The 17340-nt window shown below is 46.3% G+C and overlaps 1 pseudogene; it reads right to left on the minus strand.

The window, feature by feature from the left end:
* Positions 1-426: 426 nt before the first annotated feature.
* Positions 427-17340, minus strand: part of LOC112395841 (phosphate carrier protein, mitochondrial pseudogene) — a 92490-nt pseudogene continuing 75576 nt past the window's right edge.

Consider the following 17340-nt stretch of genomic DNA (forward strand, 5'->3'; position numbering starts at 1 on the left):
CCTTTCCCTCCTCCCTCATGCCCTTGGTCCACTTCTCCCTAGGCCCGTGCTCGGTGACCCTGCTCAAGGCTCGCTGCGTGCTGGGCGTTGCAGACGCTGGGATGAGCCAGGCGAGGCCCCTACCCCCAGAGGTGGCAGACGGCCCAAGGGAAGTAGCACAGGCTGCCTGGAGGAGGTGACATGCTGATAGGTGGCTGAGGGAGGCCTAGGAGTGAACCTGGACGGGAGGGGAGATGATGTTCCCGGGTGCACAGGCCTGGGCATGTGCACACGGAGCAGGGATGGTAGTGGACAGGGATTGGGGTGCCAGGATTCGTGTGATCAGGGAGAAGCTGGGGGAGCAGGAATGAACCTCTGCACCCCTCCAAGACTCCAACCCAGATGTTACACGTCTGTGTAGCTGGTTAACATGCCTATGTTGCATTCTCATGTGAGAATTCCCACGGCCAAGGATGTGAGGCAGGTGGCTTGGGCCTGGCGCACAAACTTGATCCATTCATTCTCATTCAGTGTTCTGTTGGGCCAGGCAGAGGGGCAGACAATCAGGGGGAACTGCAGGGGCGACAGGGTAGTCCTTGCTGTGATGGAGAAGGGCAGAGACTGTGGGACCCCACAGAAGGGACGCCTCATCCCTGCTAATAGGGGACGCACACCCAGGGCTGCTGTCTGCTTCTGCTGGCATGAATAAGACCTCTCCCCTGGAAGGTCTCAGCCCCATCTCATCCATGCCAGGGTACAGGTGACTAGATTTTAGCTACCTGCTGGTAAGCAAGGCCCAACCAGCCCAGGCTTTTTGGACAATGAGTTTTGAGGGCACTGGCCACTAAAAGAGACAGACTGGAAGGTGGCTAGGCCCAGTGTAGGTCCACCCTCCCCTCCTCTCTTGCTGCCTCACATCCATGGCAGAGGGGCAGAAGAAGGGGCTTCAGGAGCTGTTAGTCTCAGGCCTGGAAACCGCTCTGTCTCATCGGCAGTCCTGTTACTGAGCCTTGTTTCTTCCCACAGAGGGCAGCCCCTTAGCAATTCGGTCATCCAACAAGCACATCCCAGCTCTGCTCTGTGCCAACCCTGGGCCTAGGAGTGCCAAGGTGAATCAGACATGGTACCAGCTTGATTGGTGGGGAGACAGACTATCAACGGACAGACAACGAAATGCAAGCATGCTTTCAACAAAAACTTATGGAGCACCTCCTATGTGCCAGGCATTGCCCAGGGATACAGTGTAGAAATAAATGACGTCCCTCTTTGCTCTCCTACATCTTACATCTTAGTTGGGAGAGACAGACACAAAAGCAAGAAAACAAACAAACAAGAAATGATAATAATTTCAGATCATCATAACTGCTATGGAAAAAATAAAGTAGGGTGATGTGAGAGTGATGGGAGGTAACTTTAGAGAGGTGATCAGGGAAGGCCTCTCTGAGGAGGTGACATTTCGCTGAATGGCAAGAAGGAGCCTGCTGTGGACTGAATGTTTGTGTCCTCCCAGAATTCATATGTTAAAACCTAATCCCAAATGTGAGAGTATTTGAAAGTGGGGTCTTTGGGAGTCAATTAGGACATAAATGGGACTAGTGCCCTTATAAAACAGGCCCCAGATAGATCTCTGGCCCCTTCTACCATGTGAGGACACATCGAGAAGAGAGTCATCTATGAAACAGGAAGTGGGCTCTCACCAGACACCAAATCTGCTGGCATCTTGATCTTTCAGGGCCTCGATCTTGGACTTCTCAGGCTCCCAGCAAATTTCTGTTGTTTTTAAGCCACCCAATCTATGATATTTTGTTATGGCAGCCCATATGGACTAAGACGGAGCCCAACCATAGGAAGATTGGCTGTAAGGGCATTCCTGGCAAAGGGACCAGCAGGACAGAGGCCTTGAGGTGGGCTGGAGCTCGGTGAGGAGAAGTTGGGTGACCAGGCGAGGTCAGAGTCAGCAAGGTTCTGATCACATGAGGGCTTTGTAGGCCCCAGCAGGAGGTTTGGATTTTGTTCCAAGTACAACGGTGGCCACTGTGACAGCAGGATGCCTGGGACTCTGGAGCCCTTCCTGCAACCAAGACTGACTGCTTCATCTCAGCCCCTCCTTCACTCTGTGGTCTCAAGGAAAGTCAGTTCCCACCTCTGAGCTTCAGTTTCTCTTCTGCAAAATAGAGATGGAGAATTTCAAAGGTCTATTCTAGTTTTAAGATTGTGTAGATTAAAGTTCGGAGGCAGCAGGGTAGAGAGATTAAGAGCATGGGCTCTGGGTTAGACTACCTGAGTTTAAGTCTGTTCCTTCCCTTCCTAGCTACATGACCTTGGACAACTCACTTAACCTCTGTGGCTCAGTTTTTTTATCTGTAAAATGGGAATGGTGACAGTACCTCACAAGGGTGTGAGGATGACATTAGAGGAGATGTGCAGCATGCACTGTGCTGTAGGTGCATAATAGCTATTAGTTATGTTACTGTTATTCAAACATAATTCCCTGTCAGAAACCCCTGATGACCTCCTAACACTCAGAGAATAAGGACTGAGCCTTCCTTCACCTCACCTCCAAGGGGGTCTTTGCTCATACTGTCCGACACACATCCAGCTGCCAAAGTGAGCAACTCCTTGTCTCTCGAAAACCCCCTCATTGGAGGTTCTCCAGGCTTCTCTCAGCCCCCACCCAATTTGGACCACTTCTCTCTCTCCCTAGTCAGCCTGTGACCTTCCTGAGGACAGGAACCAGCTCTCCTGCATTTCTGGGCTCCTACAGGGCACGTTTGATCAACGTTTGTTTGTTGTTGCCTTTACCATGGTTTCTGTATGCCTAGGAGGATTATGTCTTATTCATCCCTATTTTCAGAGGATAGATACAAGGCTTGGCATATAACAGGCATTAGATAAATGATGTTTAAATCCTTGAAAAGGTTAAAAGGAAAACCATATCAAGTAATAATAATAGCTAATACTTATTGTACACTTGCTGGAGGTGGGGAGGGGGTCAAGCACCATCTAGGTGTTTTAAACGCTTTAACCCATTTAGTCCTTACAGCATCTCCATGAGGCAGGTTTTATGTTGATTCCATTTTACAGATGAGCAAACTAAGGGGTGGGGAGGTCATACAGCTAGTAAATGGCAGGCCTAGCATTTGAACCCAGAGGGCAGAAATGGGAATTTTTCAGGGCACCTAAGTTGGTTAATCTAGTGAAGGGCAAATGAAGAAAGCTTTGACACACACCATACACCAAATGGACACTGAGGTCCTTGTACAACTTGTTCCCAAGTGACTTCTTGTCCTCACCTGTCCTCTCTCTCCATCCTGGGCTGACTCAAGCATACAGGCCTCGCCCAGTCCTGGGTTTCCAAAGAAAACCCTCAAACCCAACCCCAAGTGCAATGAATTCCCCACGAGACAGAAACAGGTGACATTCCAGCTGCTGTCAGCATGTCACCCTGCCCATCCCAAGTCTCTCTGTCCTGCTTTAAGAGCCACCAGAGGCCAGTGGCCCACCCCTTGCACATTCTACTCCCTCACCCTGTCCTCCAAGAGAGCCTCAGGCCTCAGGCCTCTGCCAGGCTGTACCCTCTGCTGAGAACAGTCTTGGCGCTGGCTGAGTTCTGTGCATCCTTTCGGCCTCAGCTCACATTCCTCCTCCTCTGGGAAGTCGTCAGGCCTCCTCTAGAGAGGTCCTCCCTACCCCTCTGGCCTCCCACAACACGCCATGTCCCAATCTCTCTGATCGCACTGGGCTATCATTGTTGTATCCTCCATCCAATAAGGAGCTGCTCAAGTCAGAAACTGGGTCATCCTGGTCCCTTCTGTGTCCCCAGGGATAATTTGTTAAAGGGTAGTGTGACCATATGAATTCTCTCCAGGGCCAGGGCCAGAGAGCCTTCTGCATATACACCTCCCCCAGCCTGCTCTGACTGGCCTTGCACCAGGCAAGGGGCACACATGAGCAAGACTCCATCCCTGCCCTTGAGGATCTCTGGTCTGGGGGCAGACAGTGTCAGTGCAGGGTGATAAGAGCCCCAGAGAGGGGCTGCCCACAGGCATCACACCCCCACCCCGAGGTATCCAAGGCTGCGTCAACCACGCAGCCAGGGACAGAGACCAGTGGCCCCAAGCTGATCATAGCTGAGCTGCAAGGGCAGCAGAGCTCTCCCACTGTCCACTATCATCACTTTACAGAAGTCTAGCCTAAGTCTGTTATGCTGTACTGGGAACCAATTGCCAACTTCTCTTTGCCACTGTCCCTGTGTTTCCCTCTCTCTCTCTCTCTTTCCCAGCAGTGTCTTCATTCCTGTAAAAGGGATTCTAATTTATTACATGAACTTTATACAGATCCAAACCGCCATGGTTTAAATCACTTGTTAACTGTGTGATCTGGGACAAGTTACTTGAACTCTCTGTGCCTCAATTTCCTCATCTATAAAATGGGGATGACAATGTTACCTAAGGGTATTAATTACCTATTGCTGCATAACAAAATACCCCAAATTCAAAACAACAACAACTCAAAGCAACAACAAATATTTATTATCCCCCACATTGTCTGTGAGTTAGGAATTTGGGAGCAACTTCGTTGGGTCACGATGCTGGCCAGGCTGTAGTCTTCTGAAGGTTTAACTGCAGCTGGAGGGTTTGAGTTGGCTCACTCACATGGCTGGCACGTTCATATTGGCTGTTGGCAGGATGACTCAGTTTTTCACCACACAGATTTCTCCGCAGGACTGCTTGAGTGTCCTTATGACATGGCAGCCAGCTTTCCCCATCCAAGAGGGGGAGAGAAAAAGCAAGGAGGAAGTCACAGTGTCTTTTGTGACCTAACTAGGGAGGTCACACTCCATCATTTTGGCAATATCCTATTGGTTTCACAGGTCAGCCCTATTCCATGTGGGAAGGACTATATAGGAGAGCAACAGCCAGGAGGCAAAAATCACTGTGGGCCATCTCGGAGACTGGCTGCCACACTGTCTCATAGTGTTAGTGAGGATGAAATATGTGAATATAAGTAAAGTATTTAGAAGAGTTTTCTGTACATAGTATACCTTGTATATGTGTTTGCTATTATAATTGTTGCTGCTTTTTCTGGTACACAGTAAACACTTCCTAAGGACTATACAATTATCGTGAACATTACTGCTATTAGCTGCAGAACCTCATACAGAGGAATACACCCAGGAACTGAGAGGATGAAGGCGTTTCAGGGTTTCAGAGCTGACCAGAGCAGAGCAAGACAGACCCAGTGTTGGTTTCCTGCCTCCTGACCATGTGCTCTCAGGAGAGTCACATCTGCCTCCTTCACTGCCTTTCTAGAGGACACTGGGCAAGTCCTTTTTCCTCTCTGGGCTGGGCTCCCTATCCCTAACATGAGGGTTGGACTAGGTCAGTATTTCCCATGACCAGTCAGTCATTCTTATCGCCGGGGAATGACTTTCTCCATTTCCCCTTACCTGCTGTACTGTCATCCTAGTATTTCCCTTTAAATCCTTTCACTTAATAAACTTCGCTTCATCCTAAGCAATGATCTCCATGAAATCACAGGTTTGATATGCTAATCATATTTTCCAATACACATTAAAATAAATGTGTGCTTATTCAAATAAACAATGCTCCTCCGTCCATCCAGATGTGCCTCGCTTCTCTCAGGGCCACCAGCTCTGTGTCCCCCATTTAATCTGGGAAAAAGTATAGAGGGCAGAAGCCCTGGCCACTCTGCCCGTGACAACAGGCTCCTCAAGGTGACTCAGAGTTCGTCAGGCCCTGGATGCCCATCACCTGAGTCACAGGGCCTTCTAGGGGAGGCTCAGCAATTTTCTGTTTGCTTTTGTTTTGGTTTAGTTTTTATTTTATTTTTTCTTATCAGAGTTTTACTTCACATAGTTTAAAGAATCAACTAGTTCTGTACACTTTGTTATGAGAAACTTAAGTCGTTCACTCCCCACCTCCATCTCCTTCTCCCCAGATGCAAACACTTTCAAATCTTTTAGCTGATTCTTTTGGTATTTACCTCCCTATAGTTAAATAACACACATTTCTATTTCTTTTTTTTATTTTATACATTTATTTATTTTATTTATTTTATTTTTGGCTGCGTTGGGTCTTGGTTGCTGCACGCGGGCTTTCTCTAGTTGTGGTGAGCAGGCGCTACATTTTCGTTGCAGTGCACGGGCTTCTCATTGCAGTAGCTTCTCTCGTTGCAGAGCACAGGCTCTAGGCATGTGGGCTTCAGGAGTTGTGGCACGTGGGCTCAGTAGTTGTGGTGCACGGGCTTAGTTGCTCCGTGGCATGTGGGATCTTCCAGACCAGGGCTCGAACCCGTGTCCCCTGCATTGCCAGGCAGACTCTTAGCCACTGCGCCACCAGGGAAGTCCCACATTTCTATTTCTTGATCTTTCGGTTTCAGGCACTATCTTTTGAAGACAATGATTTAGCTCTCTCACCACCCCCCCCCCTGCACCCCCAGACACCTACACACACGGACTCTCACACACTCACTCTCTGAGTCAACCGTCACCCATCCTTCCAATACGGTTGTGATTCTTTGATTTTAAAAAGTTTAAAAATTTTTAAAATTATTTTTAGTTGTGGTAAGATATGCATAACATAAAATTTACCTAACCATTTTTTTTTTTTTTTTTTTTTTTGTGTGACCATGTCAGGCACGAACCCGCGTCCCCTGCATCGGCAGGCGGACTCCCAACCACTGTGCCACCAGGGGAGCCCCTACCTAACCATTTTTAAGTGTACAATTCAGTGGCATTAAGTACATTCACATTGTTGCATAACCATCACCACCACCCATCTCCAGAACTCTTTTCATCTGGCAAACGGCAACTCTGTACTCATTAAGTAACTCCCCATTCTCCTTTGTCCCCAACCCCTGGCAACCACGTTCTAACTTCTGTCTCTATGAATTTGACTACTCTAGGTACCTCATATAAGTGAAATTGTACAGTATTTGCCCTTTTATGATTGGTTTATTTCACTGGCACAATGTCCTCAATGCTCATCCATGTTGTAGCGTATTGCAGAATTTCCTTCCTTTTAAGGATGAATAATATTCCATTACATTGTGTTTATCCATTCATCTGTCAATGGACACATATGTTGCTTCCACCTCTTGGCTGTTGTGAATAATACTGCTATGAACATGAGTGTACAAATATCTCTTCAAGTCTCTGCTTTCAGTTCTTTGGGGTAATATACCCAGAAATGGAATTGCTGGATCATATAGTAATTCCATTTTTATTTTTTGAGGAATTGCCATACTATTTTCCATAGTAGTTGCGCCATTTTACATTTTACCAACGGTGCACAAGGGATTACATCTTTGTCAACACTTGTTATTTTCTGTTTTGTTTTGTTTATTATAGTAGCTATCCTGACAGGTATGAGGTGGTATCTCATTGTGGTGTGTTTATTTTTTGGCCGCACTGCCAGCATGCGGGATCTTCCCCAACCAGGTATTGAACCCATGCGCCTGCAGTAGAAGTGCCGAGTATTAACCGCTGGACCGCCAGGGAAGTCCCCTCGTTGTGGTTTTGATTTGCATTTCCTTGATAGTGATATTGCCCATCATTTCATGTGCTTCTTGGCCATTTGTATATCTTCTTAGGAGAAATGTCTATTCTAGTCCTTTGCCCATTTTTAAATTAAGTTTTCTGTTTGTTGCTGTTGTTGGGTTGTAGGAGTTCTTTATGTATTCTGGATGTTAATCCCTTACTGGATACATGACTTACAAATATTTTCTTCCATTCTCTGGGTAGCCTATTCACTCTGTCGATTGTGCCTTTTGATACACAGTTTTTATTTTTTATTTATGTTTTCCAGTTTATCTATTGTTTCTTTTGTTGCCTGAGCTTTAGTGTCATATATTGAAAGGATTTTTATGTGATCATAACAAAATAAATGCTATTCACAGTGTGCCATTATTAGCATATTTTCCTGCATAACTGTGTTTTTCCTGGAGTTAGTAATGGATATTTATTTATTTATCATTTTATTTTTTGCCTCATTTCTAAGTATTCATCCCTTATCCCCAAACTCTCCCTCATTTGTGTAAACTCCTATTAATACAATCACCCATATTAGTACTCTATCAATTTACTTGACTGGGAAGTCGCTGCAGATTTCTGACTCTCCATCCTGGACTGGTTGATAGCAAGACCAGCTGCTCAGCTCTCCTTGTGGGCTTTCCCTTCCCCATCATCTGGAGGCTTCTCTGCACTTTTCTCCTGTGTTGAATCTCCTGCTTCCGACATCCCGTGTCTTCCTCACGACCTTATTCGGGGCAACATCTGCTCATAGCTTTTTTTGTTTGTTTTTGTAATGCAGTCCACTGGTTAAGACTTCATGCTCCCACTGCAGGGGGCGTGGGTTCGATCCTTGCTCAGGGAACTAAGATTCCCCAAGCTGTACCATATTGTCAAAAAAAAAAGGATAAAATGATGTATAGTTGACTTACAATATTGTGTTAGTTTCAGGTGTACAGCAAAGTGACTCAGTTATATATATATGTATATTTTTCAGATTATTTTCCATTACAGGTTACAATAAAATATTGAACATAGTTCCCTATGCTATACAGTCAATCCTTGTTGCTTATCTATTTTATGTATAATAGTTTGTCAATCTCATATACCTAATTTATCCCTCCCCCTTTCCCTTTTCCCTTTGGTAATCTCAGGACATGGAAACAACCCAAGTGCCCATCAATAGACAATTGGTTTGAGAAGACTATATATAATGGAATATTACTCAGCCATAAAAAAGAATGAAATAATGCCATTTGCAGCAACATGGATGGACCTAGAGATTATCATATTAAGTGAAGTAAACCAGACAGAGGAAGACAAATATCATATGATATCACTTATATGTGGAATCTAAAATATGATACAAATGAACTTATTTACAAAGCAAACAGACTCACAGACATAGAAAACAAACTTATGTTCACAGCTTTCTGAGAGGAGGTATCTGAGGTAAACTTTTTGAGACCTTGCATTTCTAAAAGTGCCTCTCATTTAATTGGTGGTTTGATGAGATATAGATTTCTAAGCTGGAAATAATTTTCCTTCTGAATCTTGAAGGCTTGCTCCACTGTCTTCTAGTTCCTGTTGAAAAGTCCAATGCCATTTTGTTTCTTGTTTACATAACCCTGTTCTTTCTCCCTGGAAGTGTTTAGACACCTGCGTCCTCAGTGTGTCTTTGAGTAAATCTGTTTCCATTCACTGTGCTGGGCGCCCAGTGGGTCCTCTTATTCTGGAAACTCATCTTCAGTTTGGAGAAAATTTTCTAGAGCTGCCTCTATAACAGAACGATTTCCTCGCCTCCATTTTCTCTGTTTTTTACTTTCTGGATCTCCTTAATTATTCCAATATTGGCCCTCCTGAACTGGTCTTCTACATTTCTTATATATATTTTTTCACCTCTTTTTTTTTTTCTATCTAGAACATTTTTTCAAGCTTCTACAGAGGTTTTTATTTTTCCTCTGATCATATTTTCAAGAGCTCTTTGCTTTTTCAATGTCTATTCCTTTTTTATTGTACCTTGTTCTTTTTTCATGATGCAATATTTTCTCTTATTTCTTTCAGGATGTTAATAGTGTTTTGTTGTTGTTTCCTGTGAGTATTTATCACCATGTATAGTCTCTGCTTCCTCCAAGTTAATTTTTTTCTCATTGTCTAAAAGACTAGCCACAGATTGGGAGAATACATTACAGTACAAATAATGAACAAAGCATTCTACCCAGAATACATAAAGAACTCTTACAAACCAATGCTAAGAACACAAATAACTCAAAAAAATAGCAAAAGATATGAACAAGCATTCACAGCAGAGGCAATATGAATGGAAAATAAACCTGAAGAAAAGATGCTCAACCTTATAGTAATCAGGAAAAAGCAAATTTATACCACAATAAGATTTTCCACACAAAATGAATCTGACAGTGACAAGTATTGGTGAGGATGTGAAGCAACAGAATTTTCCTATGCTCCTAATGCAGTGAAAATTACTGCAACCGCTTTGAACTTGTGATTTCATTACTAAGCGTAAACCCTAGAGAAACTCATGCATACAAGCATCAGGAGACCCATACAAAAATGTTCACAGTAGTGCCATTTATAATGGCAAAAACCTGGAAACTAAGCTAATGTCCTTAGAAGGAAAATGAATTAATAAATTATGCCATCTCCATATAATGAAATCCTATACAGCAGTGGAAATGAATCAAATATAGCTGCAGACAACTATGCGAGGAAATCTTAGAAACAACGCTGAGGGAGAACAGCTTGTTGCAGAAGACTTCATAGGACAAAATCCAACATTTAGAGGGCTCAAAAACAAGCAAAAATAAAGTATATTGTTTAGGTTTTCATACATATGTGATACAAGCTTAACTGAGGAAATGATTCAACAAAATTCGAGATAATGGTTACTTCTATAGGGGAGGCAGGGAAATGGGATAAGGAAGAAGCCCATAGCATTAGTCATCTCTCACGTTTAAGTTGGGTTCAAAGGTGTTCATTATTATGCTTTATACCCAGGGTGGCCATACATCCGGGGTTTCCAGAACAGTCCTGATTGATACCTGTTGTCCCACATAATTATTCACTGCAATCCCTTTCTTTCTCAGAAAGTTCTGGTTTGGATAGTAAAGCATATGACTAGTCTGTTTATTTCTTATAAAAATGCAACACACGTCTATTTTATATATATCTATTATTAGATAATACGTGTAATTTTTAATGCCAGGGCCACAGCCTGGCCACGGTCTAAAGGAATGTTTGTGGTTTGGCCCTGGCATCCTTCTGAATCAGTCTGGGTATCTGTCCCCAAGAACTCAAATGACCCCCTCCAGCCACTCTAGTCTCCCTATGCCCTAGTCCTCACACCCTCCCCCCACCCTGGGTCTTACCCCCGACTCCTCTCCACCTGTCACTCTGTGTGAGGCCATCCTCCAGAGTTCCTGAGACCTCGCCTGCAACCCAAGGTCACTGATGTCCCCTCTGTGCCAGGCCCTGTGCTGGGCAATGTTGGGGTCCCAGCCCAGGTCCTGCCCTAGAGGAGCTGTTAAGGTTCAGACGGAGATGGAAACTGTAGCAACCCAGAGGATCAGAGGAGAGACACAGCCCTGGGCTACAGCACTGCAGAAAACATGGCCAAACCTGGAGACCCCGGGACGGCTGCCTGGAGCTGAGTGAGCTGGTGGGAAAGGTGGGGAGAGAGCTCCAGGCAGAGACAACAGGAGCGAGACATGGGGTGGGAAAGAGAAGGCAGTTCACACAGTTCAATCTAAGTAGAGCACAGGGCACAGGACAGCAAGACAGTGCAGCAGCAGGCAGCAAGACTGGAAAGGGTACCTCCTGGGGCCTTGAATGCCAAGCCTCGGATCTTGGGCTCTATCCTGAGGGCAGCGAGGAGGCTCTGAAAGAATTAAAGTGAGGCAAGGAAAACTATGAAGTCGGGAAGAGTGGTATCAAATGAGCTTAAGAAGGAAACTGGGGAGAGAGACTCAGAGAGACAGAAGGGGACAAAGCAACAGAAATTTTACTATTCGGCTTAATCTTGGAAGCCCACTCCCTGGACAGCCTCCCCTCGTCCGTCCTGCATCTGCCACCAAGACACCGTTGCTACACATGCTAAGAGATCTGAATAGCCCAGAGGTCTTGTGTCCAGGCACTGCTGTAGGACTTCCTGGGTTCAAATCCCAGCATTGCCCACATCCTACCTGTGTAACCTTGGACAAGAGGCTCAGTCTCTCGGTGCCTCCATTTTCCTACTCTGTAAAAGGAGGATGAGGAATGTACCTGCCTGAGTGAGGCTTAATTGAATCATTAAGGGCCAGGAACATAGTAACCTCTTAATGAGCCATCACCGTGATTAGGTCAGATACCACCCCCTCCTCCAAGACAGAGAAGATACAACTGAGAAGAGAGACGGTCTCTCTGCCGAGCCTTGCCTTGTGGCCCAGGGCCCCACACAGGGCTGGAAGTGTCCCCCAGCTGAATGAATGAAATTTCATGCCTTCTTGAAGTCTCTTTCCCCTGACCTTGCCTGTGGTGTGGTGGGTGGGATGAGCATAATGACAAACCATCAGTGCATTCCCTGAAGCAAATCTCCCCCCTTTACAGTTTACAGTTCCTCACTGATCTTAACAGCAGCCCTGTAGGTGAAGCATCTTTGCCTCTACTTTATAGGTGAGGACACCGAGGCTCAGAAAAGTGTGAAGCTTGCCCAAGGCCACATAGTCAGGGTATATGACCAAGTTCAAGCCACCTGACTTCTACTGCCCACAGTTGTCTAAATACAGAATGTCAGGACATCAGAGCTGGGAGACCCTGAGAGAGGACACTTTGGATGTGGGATTTTAGTCACGGAGTTCTTTCTTCAATAAAAATCGTTGTGCCACGTCAAGATATAAAATCCATCCAAGAGGAATATATTAGCCATGCTAGTCTGGGTTCTGCTGAGATGACAAATAAACCCTGAAATCTCAGTGGGGTAACACAATAAAAGTTTGTTTCTCACTCACACAAATACAATGTGGGTTAGTGGCTCTCCTGAGCATCTCTCCTCCACATGATGACTCAGGGATCCAAGTTGCTTCCATCTTAGTGTCCCTATCTATGATGTAAGTTCAATACATTGTCGCTATGAGAAGCAAACAAAAGAGCGAGGAGTGTCATATTAGGGGATTTAAAACTGGGCCTGGAAACCATGTACATCACTTCTGCTCACACTCTTTCCAAAGAACCCAGTGACTGGCCTTTGTCACCTTGGCAAGTTAGGTGAGAAATGCAGTCTTCCTGTGGGCCCAGGAAGAAGAAATATGACTGGCGAGCCTGTAGTCACACTGAGTGCTCCTGCTGAAGGGTGGAGAGGAATCCTAGAGCCCCAAAGCTGGCAGTCCTCCACCCAGGCCCCCTTCCCAAGTGGGGTACATAGTTTGAAAATCTCTGCTGGAGTCCAGCGGTTGGGGAGGCCCAGGCCTAGAGCAGCTTCATGCTTCCTCTAGATCTGAGCTCTGTCTGCTCCTGGCTGTCTTGCCTAATTTTTAAAGGCAATCAGCCTGGCACGGAGGTTTCTTAGCTATAAGCTTTTCCTGTGGTAATTTCTGAAACCCTTGGTGCCAGATCCAGCCATTCCCTTGCAGTGCCCACAATAAACTGAGACACTCAACCCCTTTGGGTCAGGGGCTTCAGGAGCCTAGGGACCCACAGGAATCTTCCAGGGATGCTGCCTCTACCTGGTAACTGGGTCACAGCCTGTTAGGACCCAGAAATGGGGCTGGGAGCACAGGTAACAGCAGCCACTGCTGTTCCACCAATGTCTATGGCTTTCAGGCCTGGAGTCCCTCTCCTGATTTGTCAAGGAGTTGACCTCCCAGAGGCAGAAAGTCCAGGCTGCACCACAGCAAAGTTTACCTCATTGCCTCCCCAGACCCCAGAAAAGACTCCACCTCACCCTGGGGTCTCCCTGCTCCTGCTGCTTCCCTCGGGAGTAGGTGAAGGTGACCCAGTGCTGTTCTGGGAGCCCAGGGACCAGGAGCTCCCTTGGAAAGGCTGGTCCATTTCTGCCCCACCACCCCCTGGCTGTGTTACTTTGGGGAAGTCCCTTTACCTCTCTGAGCCTGCATTTCCACTCCTTTAAAATGCACAGAATAATCCTACATGTCAGGTGTCAAGAGGATCCCTCCAGATGGTGTCAGTGTTGTCAGGGTAGACACCAGCATGAGCCCTGTGAGGCCACTGGGGTGGCGTTCTCCCAGTCCGGTCCTGTGCTCAGCGAATGCTTGTAAAAGCTGGTTCCTATTATTTAAGGACAAGGCTGCCAAGGGCGCCTAGAGGAACAGCTTAGGCCTGGCCTGAGAGCAGGGGATTGCTGGGCTGAAAGCACAAGTGGCAAGTAGGAAACAGAAGCCAGGAGTCAGCCCAAGAGACCCCTCCTGCACAGGACCCTCCACCCAGGAGCCCAATAGACACATCGTTTATCTTCCCCTCCAGGCGCGAGCTCCAGTGGGAGGTGGTAGCCTGGTTTCCCAGGCCCTGCTACCCAGGCTCCAGACTGTCTCCGAGGAGACACCCTCCCAGCCTCAGGACAGCCTACCCAGGGAATGATTCCGGAATGTACACAGTTCGGCATCCCCACGTGTGATCCCACTGGTGGGTGTTGGTGCATGTTTCTGCGTGATTGAACATCTATGTGTGCTCAAGAGTGTAGAAGCCTGACTATTTCTGCAGTATGTGATTCTCTGTGGGTAGCTTGGCCCTGTGTGCTTGGACTGTGTGCTGTGAGTGTGTATGTGTATATGTGTGTGTGTGTACATATGTAAAGTCACAGATGTTACCTTGATACTTGCTTGAGCGTAAGCACATACATGCGTGTCTTGGTTAGAAGGTCATAGTGCATACATGGGCCTTTGGGTGTGGGAGTGTACCCTATGAGAAGAGAGTGGTATATTTCTATGTGCTTACATGTTTCCGAGTTTGTTGCTATGTGTGTAGAGGGCATTGTGTGCTTGAAATGACATACACAATCACAATGGTGTGTGATGGGACATGAAAGGGGCGATGGGGGCTGTAGGTTATCAGAGGAATGCGGGACAAACTCTGCTTACAGGGAAAAGGAGGTCTTTCTGAAGGGGTGTGAGAGAGCCTTCAGGCAGAAGGAGTCGTCCAAGCAAAGGCCCAGAAATTGGAAAGGGCATAATGAAACAGCGTCATGAGTGTCCTCACTTAGGAGGACCTGGAGGGGTGGGATACAGGACAGAAGAAAGTGGAGAGTATGCTCATGGCTCCCAGATTGTGGTGTCTGCTGTAGAGTTAGTTCCCTGTCTAGGCTCAGGGAACTGAGAGGGGGAGGTCCGGGTGAGGATAGAGAACAAGAGGCAAACACTTCATCCCTCCCTGCATCAGCTGGGCCAGCCCTGTCTTGGGTTTCTAGGGAGATGGATGGTGCGACTCCTACATTGTTCTCAGGCTGTTGATTCTTTGTCCTGGTGGTTATGGCCTGTGTACCCGACTAGACCCTGGGGTGGGGCTGGAGTGATGGGGTTGGGGAGCAGTCTGGGGCAGGAATCCTTGGGGCCTGCATCCTCATTGCTGGCTCTGCAGCTGACATACTGATGACGGAGCTGATGGGGAGAGCTCCTGTGGGTTTGGGGTTCAGCACATGCCTCATGCATGATGCTCTATGTTCACAGCATAGTGGGTGAAAGCAAGGACTCTGGAGCTGGAAGGCTTGAACTCAAATTCTGATTCTACCACTCACTAGTTTGTGACCTTGGGCATGTTAACCTCTCTGTGCCTCAGTTTCTGGATCTATAACAGGGAGATGATAATAGGAGCACTGATGCCTGCTGATACTGTTGATGTGTGGGTGAAACCACTTAACATGTGTAAAATACTTAGAACAATCGTACCAATGTTTTCTTAGGTCAGCCTCCCAAGGCAATAGAAATAAAAACAAAAATAAACAAATGGGACCTAATCAAACTTACAAGCTTTTTCACAGTAAAGGAAACCATAAAAAAAAAAAAAAGACAACCTATGGAATGGGAGAAAATATTTGCAAATGATGCAACAGACAAGGGCTTAATCTCCAAAATATACAAACAGCTTATACAACTCAACAACAAGAAAACAAACAACCCAGTCAAAGAATGGGCAGAAGACCTTAATAGGCATTTCTCCAAAGACATACAGATGGCTAGTAGGCACATGAAAAGATGCTCAACATCACTAATTATTAGAGAAATGGGAATCAAAACTACAATGAGGTACCACCTCACACTGGTCAGAATGGTCATCATTAAAAAGTCTACAAATAACAAATGTTGGAGAGGGTGTGGGGAAAGGGAACCCTCTTGCACTGTTGGTGGGAATGAAACTTTGGTGCAGCCACTATGGAGAACAGTATGGAGGGTCCTCAGAATATTAAAAATAGAATTACCATATCATCCAACAGTCCCACTCCTGGGAATATATCCAGACAAAACTATAATTTAGAAAGATACATGCACCCCTATGTTCATAGCAGCACCATTCACAATAGCCAAAACATGGAAACAACCTAAATGTCCATCAACAGATGAATGGATAAAGAAGATGTGGTACATACAGTGGAATACTACTCAGCCATAAAAAAGAACAAAATAATGCCATTTGCAGCAACATGGATGCAACTAGAGATTATCATACTAACTGAAGTAAGTCAGAAAGAGAAAGACAAATACCATATGATATCACTTATACATGGAATCTAAAATATGGCACAAATAAACCTATCTACAAAACGGAAACAGACTCATAGACACAGAGAAGGGACTTGTGGTTGCCAAGGGGGAGGGGACAGGGAGAGGGACAAATTGGGAGTTTGGGGTTGGCCGATGCAAACTGTTACATTTAGAATGGATAAACAACAAGGTCCTAATGTATAGCATAGGGAACTATATTTAATATCCTGTGATAAACCATAATGGAAAAGAATATAAAAAAAGAATGTAAAATATTTAGAACAGCCACTGGCATGGTAATTAAAGGCTATGGAAGCTTTAACTACTATTTTATTTTATTTATTTATTTTTTGGTCCACGGGCCTCTCACTGTTGTGGCCTCTCCCGTTGCGGAGCACAGGCTCCGGACACGCAGGCTCAGCAGCCATGTCTCACGGGCCCAGCCGCTCTGTGGCATGTGGGATCTTCCCGGACCGGGGCATGAACCCGTGTCCCCTGCATCAACCACTGCGCCACCAGGGAAGCCCTATTTTATTTTTTATTCTATGTTCTCGCGATGACCAGATGAGGTACATATCACTTTCTTCATTTAAAGAACTCAGGCTTTGGACTCACCCAGACCTGACTCTGAATCTACTCCCAGCTGTGCAACTAGGGGAAAGACTGAGCTTCCATCCTCCCAGCCATGAAATGGGGCTGTCATCGGGAATACGTGGAAGGATGCATGCAAGGCTCTGAGCCCAGTACCCAGCTCAAGGCAAACACATTTTTTTTTTTTTTTTTTCGGTACTCCGCCCTCTCACTGTTGTGGCCTCTCCCGTTGCGGAGCACAGGCTCCGGACGTACAGGCTCAGCGGCCGTGGCTCACGGGCCCAGCCGCTCCGTGGCATGTGGGATCCTCCCGGACCGGGGCACAAACCCGTGTCCCCTGCATCGGCAGGTGGACTCCCGACCACTGCACCACCAGGGAAGCCCAAGGCAAACACTTTTGATGAGTCATAAAAGATGAGGAAAGGAGAATCAGAGGGTCACAGAGCCGGTAAGTGGCAGGACTGGGAGGAGTGAAACCCAGGCACCTCCACCCTGCCAGGCTGCCTGTCCCCAGGCCTTGGTTCCCCCATT

This window comes from Neophocaena asiaeorientalis, unplaced genomic scaffold (genome assembly GCF_003031525.2).
Source record: "Neophocaena asiaeorientalis asiaeorientalis breed wild unplaced genomic scaffold, Neophocaena_asiaeorientalis_V1.1 scaffold138, whole genome shotgun sequence".
Taxonomy (NCBI): Eukaryota; Metazoa; Chordata; class Mammalia; order Artiodactyla; family Phocoenidae; genus Neophocaena; species Neophocaena asiaeorientalis.